At 34.4% G+C, this 8,383-nt stretch overlaps 1 pseudogene; it reads left to right on the forward strand.

Moving 5' to 3' along the window:
* LOC114039219 overlaps window positions 1–8,023 on the forward strand; it is an 18,684-nt pseudogene extending 10,661 nt beyond the window's left edge.
* The last annotated feature ends 360 nt before the right edge of the window (window positions 8,024–8,383 follow it).

Genomic DNA, 8,383 nt, shown 5'->3' on the forward strand with positions numbered 1-8,383 from the left:
CAGGCATAGACCAAAATCTTACACCATATACCAAAATAAAGTCAAAATGGGTACACAATTTAGATATAAAGGCTGATACTTTAAGAAAATTGGGAGAGCAAGGAATAGTTTACCTTTCAGATCTATGGAGAACAGAAACATTTATGACCAAACAAGAGATAGAGAACATTATGGAATGCAAAATGGATAATTTTGATTACATTAAATTGAAAAGTTTTTACATAAACAAAACCAATGCAACCAAGATGAAGAGGGAAGTAGAAAACTGGGAAAGAATTTTTACAACCAGTGTCTCTGATAAGGGCCTCATTTCTAAAATATATAGAGAACTGAGTCAAATTTAAAAGAATACAAGTCATTCCCCAATTGATAAATGGTCAAAGGATATGAACAGGCCAGTTTTCAGATGAAAAAATTAAAGCTATCTATAGTCATATAAAAAATGCTCTAGATCACTATTAATTAGAGAAATGCAAATGAAAACAATGCTGAGGTCCCACATCACACTATCAGATTGGCCAACATGACAAAACAGGAAAATTATAAAAGTTGACGAAGATGTGGGAAAATTGGAACACTAATGCATTGTTGATGGAGTTGTGAACTGATTCAATCATTTTGGAAAGCAATTTAAAACTGCCCAAATGTGCATATGCTTTGAGTCAGCAATATGATTTCTAGGGTTGTATCCCAAAGATAGCATAAAAATGGGAAAAGAACTCATATGTACAAAAATATTTATAGCAGCTCTTTTTGTGGTGGCAAAGAATTGGAAATTGAGGGGATGCCCATCAATTGGGGAACAAGTTATGGTATATGAATGTAATGGAATGCTATTGTGCTATAAGAATGATGAGGAGATGGACTTCAGAAAAAAAAAATGGATAGACATGTGTGGATTAATCCTGAATGAAGTGAGCAGAACCAGAACATTGTACACAGTAACAGTCACATTATGCAATGACTAACTTTGATAAATTTAGCTCTTCTCAGCAATGCAAGGATCTAATACATCTCCAAAAGTCTCATGATGGAAAATGCTATCCACATCCAGAGAAAGAACTATGGAGTTTGAATACAGATCGAAGCATACAATTTGTTCTTTTTTTTCTTCTGTTTTGTTTTGTTTCTTCTTTCTTCTGGTTCTTCCTATTGGTTCTAATTATTCTTTACAACATGACTAATGTGAAAATATGTTTAATAGGAATGTATATATAGAGCCTATATCAGATTGCACACCATCTTGGGAAGGAGAGGTGGGGAGGGAGGGAGAGAAAATTTAAAATTCAAAGGCTTATGGAAGTGGATGTTGACCATTAAAAAATAATTAATTAATTAAAAAGTGAGGGCAGAAGTAGGAGGGTAAAGAGGAAAAAGTGGAGGTGGGGGGAGGCCTGGAAGAACAAAGGGCAGATTGGGGGAGGTGGTGGTAGGAAGCAAAACACTGGTGAGGAGATACAGGGTGAAAGGAGAGAGAAAAATATAAATGGGGGAAGATAGTATGGAGGGAAATACACAGTTAGCATTCATAACTGTGAATGGGATGAACTCTCCCATAAAATGGAAGCAGATAGCAGAGAGGATAAAAAATGCAGAATCCCACAATATGCTGTTTACAAGAAACACATATGAAGCAGAGAGATATACACAGAGTAAAATTAAAAGGCTGGAACAGAATATATTATGCTTCAGCCAAAGGGGAAAAAGTAGGGTTAGAAATCCTGATCTCAAACAAATAAAAAACAAGAAGAGATCTAATTAAAAGAGAAAAGGAATGAAACTATATCTTTCTAAAAAGTACCATAGACAATGAAGGAATATGAATAGCAAACATATAGGCACCTAGCACTATAGCATCCAAATTCTTAGAGGAGAAGTTAAGTGAGTTACAGGAAGAAATAGACAGCAAAACTATGCTCGTGGGGGACCTCAGCCTCCCCCTCTTAGAACTAGATAAATCTAATCACAAAATAAACAAGAAGGAAGTTAAGGAAATTAATCAATTTAAAAAAAATTTGATATGAAGAGAGGATTCTGGGAAGATGGCAACTTAGGTCAGAAAATTTCAAGCACTCAAGATTTTCCTCCACAAAAGAGATGGAATAGCACCAAACATAGAGCTTTGAAAACAAATAAGAGTAGGAGCAGAAGAGGGGTCCTCCTGTGACATTTGGAGAAGATCTGAAGAAAAATCCTGGACAAGATTTCCTCCCCATGAAGACTAAAAACCTCCAAGCTAGGGTCTACTTCAACAACAAGCAGCTAGCTGCTTAAACAACAGCAGCAAGCCCTAGGGTCAGCTGGTTTGGGAGGCTGCCTCCACCCAAGCCATAGAAACCTTTACCTCTGGGACAGAGAGGGGAGTTGGGTGTCTGACGTGGAGAAGATCCAGGGAACCTCTTCTGACAAGGAACACCAGACTCAGCTGTGCTGCAGACAAAGGCCCAGACAAGAAGAAACCATTACAAACCCAATGAGTGCAGAAGCAATGAGGTGGGCATGCCTTTGCTGTGGGAATTTATAGGAGGCTGAAGGTCTTGGTTTGAGTTTAAGATCAGAAAGGTGAACTTAAGAGGATTAGAGGCAGCATCCCCACACCTCCAGGAGTAGAGGTGATTATAAAAACTAAATTATTACCAAAAATGCACAGACAAAGGACAAAGAATCCAACCATAGAAGGCTATTATAGGAATAGAGAAGATTAGGATTTGTCTTCAGGGGAAGATACTGAAGCAAAGAAACTCTCTTCTACCCCAAAGAGTAATGTCAAATCATCACCTGCCAAAAAAGAACTCATTGAAAAACTTAAAAAAGACTTTAACAATCAAATGAGAGAGACTGAGGAAAAACTAAAAAGAAAAATAAGAATAATACAAGAAAAACAATATTATGAAAAGAAAGTCAATGAATTAGAAAGTGAGATCCAGAACCTTAAGGAAGAAAATGACTCTTTGAAAATCAGAATTAGGCAAGGAGAAGCCAGTGAAGTTATAAGAGATGAAGAAATAAAAAAAAACAACAAAACAAAATATAAAGAATGAAAAAATAGAAGAGAATATGAAATATCTCATAAGAAAAACAATGGATCTGGAGAACAGATAAAAAAGAGAAAACATAAGAATAATTGGAATACCTGAAAGTTCTGATTAAAAAGAGACTCTTGATACAATAATACAAGAAATAATTGAAGAAAATTGTCCTGAAGCATTATAACAAGAGGGGAAAGTAGAAATAGAAAAAAAAAAAAACACCGATCACCATCTGAAAGAGATCCTATGAGGAAAATTCATAATAATATTACAGTTAAATTTCAAAAATCCCAGATCAAGAACAAAATCTTAAGAGCAAGAAGAAAAAAACAATTTACATATAGTGATACCACAATTAGAATTACACAAGATCTAGTAGTCATGCCACTAAAAGATCACAGGTCTTAGAATACTCTATATTGAAGATCAAAAGAACTGGGCTTCTGGCCAAAAATGTCATACCCAGCAAAGCTAAACATAATTCAGAATGAAAAAAAAATGGGCATTTGATCAATTATCAGACTTTCAGGACTTTGTTTAAAAAAAAATCCTGGACTCAATAGATTTAACATACAAGAGCTAAGAGAAATATAATGTACACACCAATGACCAATTACTAGGGACTAGATAAGGATATGTGAAAAATGTAAAACCTATGTCTAAGATTGTTACTAGTAATTAGATAACTTATAAGGAAGATTGGGGTAGACCTGAGTATGACATAACTTCAAAAAGTAAAACCATTCAAGTACAATTAAAAGAGTAATTATCTTTTACAAATAAGGTGCAAGAGGAAGAATCAATACAAAGGAATTAGATGGGGGAGGAGGGTTGTTAGTTCTTGAAACCTACTTTCATTGGGAATGGGTTTAAGAGGGGAAAATACATATACATTCAGAAGAATATAAAAGTCTTCTACATTTAAAAAGAAATAAAACTCTGATGGGATAGGGAGGGAGGAGAGGATAAAAGAGGGATCTTTAGAGAGGAGGGTACGGGAATTAAAAAGTGGACATAGAAGGGGGTTTAGATTTAGGGGAATGGGAGAATAAGGGAGGGATTGCTAGAGTCGGGGTAAGGTTAAGTAATAGGAGGGTAAGGTAGCAGGTAGAAGTAAAGTAGAGTAGTTAGGAAAGATAGGAAAAATAAAGAGATACGCACAAACACAAAAACAAAGATAAGTAGTAGAATCTCTTAGGGAAAGTATACGTGTGTGCGTGTGTGTATCTATATGTATGTATGTATGTGTATATGTATGTGTATATATGTATAAGTATATGTATATATCAATACCTATATGTAAATATATTCAATGTTCAACTATAGACTTGGGGTGCTGGATAGGGGGCAATGAGGGGGAAAAAGAACAAAATAAAATGTATACAGCAGAAAACAAAAGAAAACCTACAAGAAAGCAAAGAAAATATGGACAGCTTTCAACATAATGAACAGTATTTAATATATAAGCTTTCTTGAAATGAAAAGTTACTGCTATATAATTTGAATCCTCTCCTATGTTCTTCTGTGCACATGACTTTTTTTTGTTTTTTCTTATTTTACATTTAAGTTTATAATGTTTCTTTTTTATTTTCTTATTATATATTTAAGTTTTAGCATTTGTCTAAAAATTTTTAAAAAAAAGGCAGATATAATAGACCTCTGGAGAAAATTGAATGGAGATAGAAAGGAATATACCTTTTTCTCAGTGGCACATGGCACCTACACAAAAATTGACTGTGTATTATGGCATTAAAAAACTCACAATCAAATACAGAAAGGCAGAAATATTTAATATATCCTTTTCAAATTATGATACAATAAAAATTATATGTAATAAAGGGCCATGGAATGATAGACTAAAAATTACTTGGAAACTAAGTAATCTAATCCTAAAGAATGAGTGGGTCAAATAACAAATCACAGAAACAATCAATAATTTCATCAAAGAGAATGACAATAATGAGACAACATACCAAAGCTTATGGGATGCAGAGAAAGCAATTCTTAGGGGAAATTTTATATATGTAAGTGCTTCCAGGAATAAAATAGAAAAGGAGAGGTGAATAAATTGAACATGAAACTTAAAAAAAATTAGAAAAAGAACAAATTAAAAATCTTAAATTAAATACCAAATTAGAAATTCTGAAAACCAAAGCAGAGGTTAATAAAATTGAAAGAAAGAAAACTATTGAACTAATAAATAAAATTAAGACCTGGTTTTATGAAAAAAAAAAAAAAGATAAACCATTGGTTAATTTGATTTAAAAAAAGAAAAAAAAAACAAATTACCAGTATCAAAAATGAAAAGGATGAATTCTCCAGAAATGAAGAGGAAACTAAAGCAATAATTAGGTGATATTTTGCCCAACTGTATGTCAATAAATCTGACAAAGAGAAATGAATGAATGTTTACATATATATATAAATTGCCCACATTAACAGGAAAGGAAATAAAATACTTAAATAACCCCATTTCAAAAAAAGAAATTGAATAAACCATCAATGAACTCCTTAAGAAAAAAATCTCCAGAGACAGATGGATTTACAAGTGAATTCTACCAAACATTTAAAGGATGATTAATTACAATATTATATAAACTATTTGGAAAAATAGATGAAGAAGAAGTCCTACCAAAATCATTTTATGACACAAATACAGTGCTGATACCTAAACCAGGAAGAGCTAAAAATGTGAAAGAAAATTTTAGACCAATTTCCTTACTGAATAATTATGCAAAATTTTTAAATAAAATATTAGCAAAGAGAGTACAGACATTATCAGGATAATACACTATGACTAAGTGGGATTTATACCAGGGATACAGGACTGGTTAAATATTAAGAAAACTATCAGCAAAATTGACCATACAAATAAAAAAACCTAACAGAAATCATATGATTATCTCAATAGATGCAGAAAAAGCTGCTGACAAAATACAGCACCCATTCCTATTAAAAACATTAGACAACACAGGAATCAATGGAGTAAAGGATAGTTCTCATGAGCAAATATTTTCAAATTATATTTTCAAAATAAAAATATTCAAGAAATGGAGAAGGGGAGAACCTCTCCATGATAAGGGGCACATACCTATTGGAGACTATTGGAGGTAAAAGGGAACATCAACAGAAATGAAACTATGGGAATGTTCTTTAGACTTCATAATCATATGGAGTATATGAATGATATTTGCCTTATATATGTTACTAAACTAGAACAAAAACAAGATAAAGTACATACAAGGAAGGAAGAAAGGTAGACAAGCATTCAGTAAGCACATGCAATGTCCTTACTTTTTTTTGATTCTGCTGACAACCCTGGGAGGTATAAGCTGTTATTATCTTCATTTCATAGTTAAGGAAACTGAAGCAAAGCAAGGTTAAGTAATATGCTCAATGTCAAACAGCTAGTGTCTAAGGCAGGATTAGGACTCATGTCTTCCTGGCCACCTCCAGGTATAAACCTTTTATATGGACAAGATATAAATGGAGTAGCTTTGAAGTAATCTCAGATGGAAAGCACCGAGGAGAGGAATGGAAGTCCTCTTGCAGAAGGTGGGATTTGAGTTTATTCTTAAAGGATGTAAGGAAGTAGAAAGAGGAAGGAGAATATTCCATGCAATGTATGTGAAAGGAAATAAAGAGAAAAAGGAAACAAATCAAAATGGAGAGACATACTGCTTCAGGTTATTCACCTAACTTTCATTCCCCACCAGCTGCACTCTTTTGGACTCTACTCCATCATGTCCCAGGAAACTTTATTATCAAGAAATTCATCACCCTGTAAAATTGCATCAGTCTGGGTACTTTCACTTCATCTGTACCTTCTGCCCTTCTGATTGGAGGACTGGATAGAAGAGAAAAGGCCTCTTTCCAGAGACTATCTTTAAGGAGAGCTTCCCAGCTATGTCTTCATTTCCCATCAGTTGCATGCTTTTGGAATAGACTCCATCATGCTCCCCCACCTTTAGATTGTAACTTCTTTGAGGGCAAGGACAGTCTTTAATATGCCTAGAACTTAGTACAACACCAGGCACATAATAGGTGATTATATGTATTTATTGGTCAATCAATAAACATTTAGTAAGATGCTACGTGTCAGACACTGAGGACACAGAAGGAGACAAAAGATAGTCTCTGCCTTTAAAGAGCTTACAATCTAATGAGGGAAACAGCATGCAAACACATATATACAAAGAAAGCTATATACAAGAAATATAAAAAACATTGAAAGAGGGAAAGTACTTGAATTAAGAGGGGTTGAAGAAAGCTTCTTATAGAAGCAATGTTATTTGGGACTTAAATGATACTAGTGAGGTAAGTAGTTGGAGCACTTACTATGTGCCAGGTACTGTGCTAAGTGCTTGGGATACAAAGAAAAAGCAAAATCAGTGTCAGATCTCAAAGAAGCTTACATTCTAATAGGAAATATACCACACACACACACTCTCTCTCTCTCTCTCTCTCTCTCTCTCTCTCTCTCTCTCTCTCTCTTTCTCTCTCTCTCTCTCTCTCTATCTATATATGTACATATATATGTATGCATGTATGCAAAATACATAGAAGGTAACCTTAGAAGGAAAGCAATAGCAGCTGAGAGGACTGGGAAGAGTTTCCTGATTGAGGTATCTCAAACTAAGTAAGAGAGTAGAAAAGTATAGGGATCATAAAGCAGAAAATGACAGCATAGAGAAGGGCTTCTTAAACTTTTTTCCACTCAGGACCTCTTTCTGCCTTTCAGCAGTGTTGTTGGCATTTCATGGCCTGAGGACATGTGTAGTACCAAGTGCGCATGCTTTGTGTTCAGAACCAAGGCTGCAGTGAAGTTGCATGATGCAACACATGCTGCCAGAAACACCTCAGATTCACTATGCGTTTGGTTTTTAATTAATTTTCGGTTATTGCACTTTCAGAAATCTTTTACTGTAGCCAACGTTTTCATGACCCCTTATAGCGTTGCAACGCACAATTTAAGAAGCACTGGTCTAGAGTAGACAGAAAAATAAGATGCATAGTGAAGAGAGTCAGGGAGAGAAACTCTCTCCGGACAGGTGTGAAAACAACTAAAATGTAAAACCTATTGAACAGGACAAGTGGAAAGCATTCCAGTCATGGACAACCTGTGCTATTCATGCATGGAGATAGGGAAAGAAACATCATCTATGAGGAGCAGCAAATAGGCTTGACCACCGAATGCATGGAGGAGATTTGTATTGAAAAATGCTTAAAGAAAAGAAGAAAGCTGCTTGTAAAGAGATTTAAATGCAAAACAAAGAACTTTATATTTGTTCAAAGAGGGAACAGGAAACCCTGAATTTTATTGAGAAAAGAATTGACATGATCAGACCTACATT

This window comes from Vombatus ursinus, unplaced genomic scaffold, assembly GCF_900497805.2.
Source record: "Vombatus ursinus unplaced genomic scaffold, bare-nosed wombat genome assembly UNPS02011700.1, whole genome shotgun sequence".
Lineage (NCBI taxonomy): Eukaryota > Metazoa > Chordata > Mammalia > Diprotodontia > Vombatidae > Vombatus > Vombatus ursinus.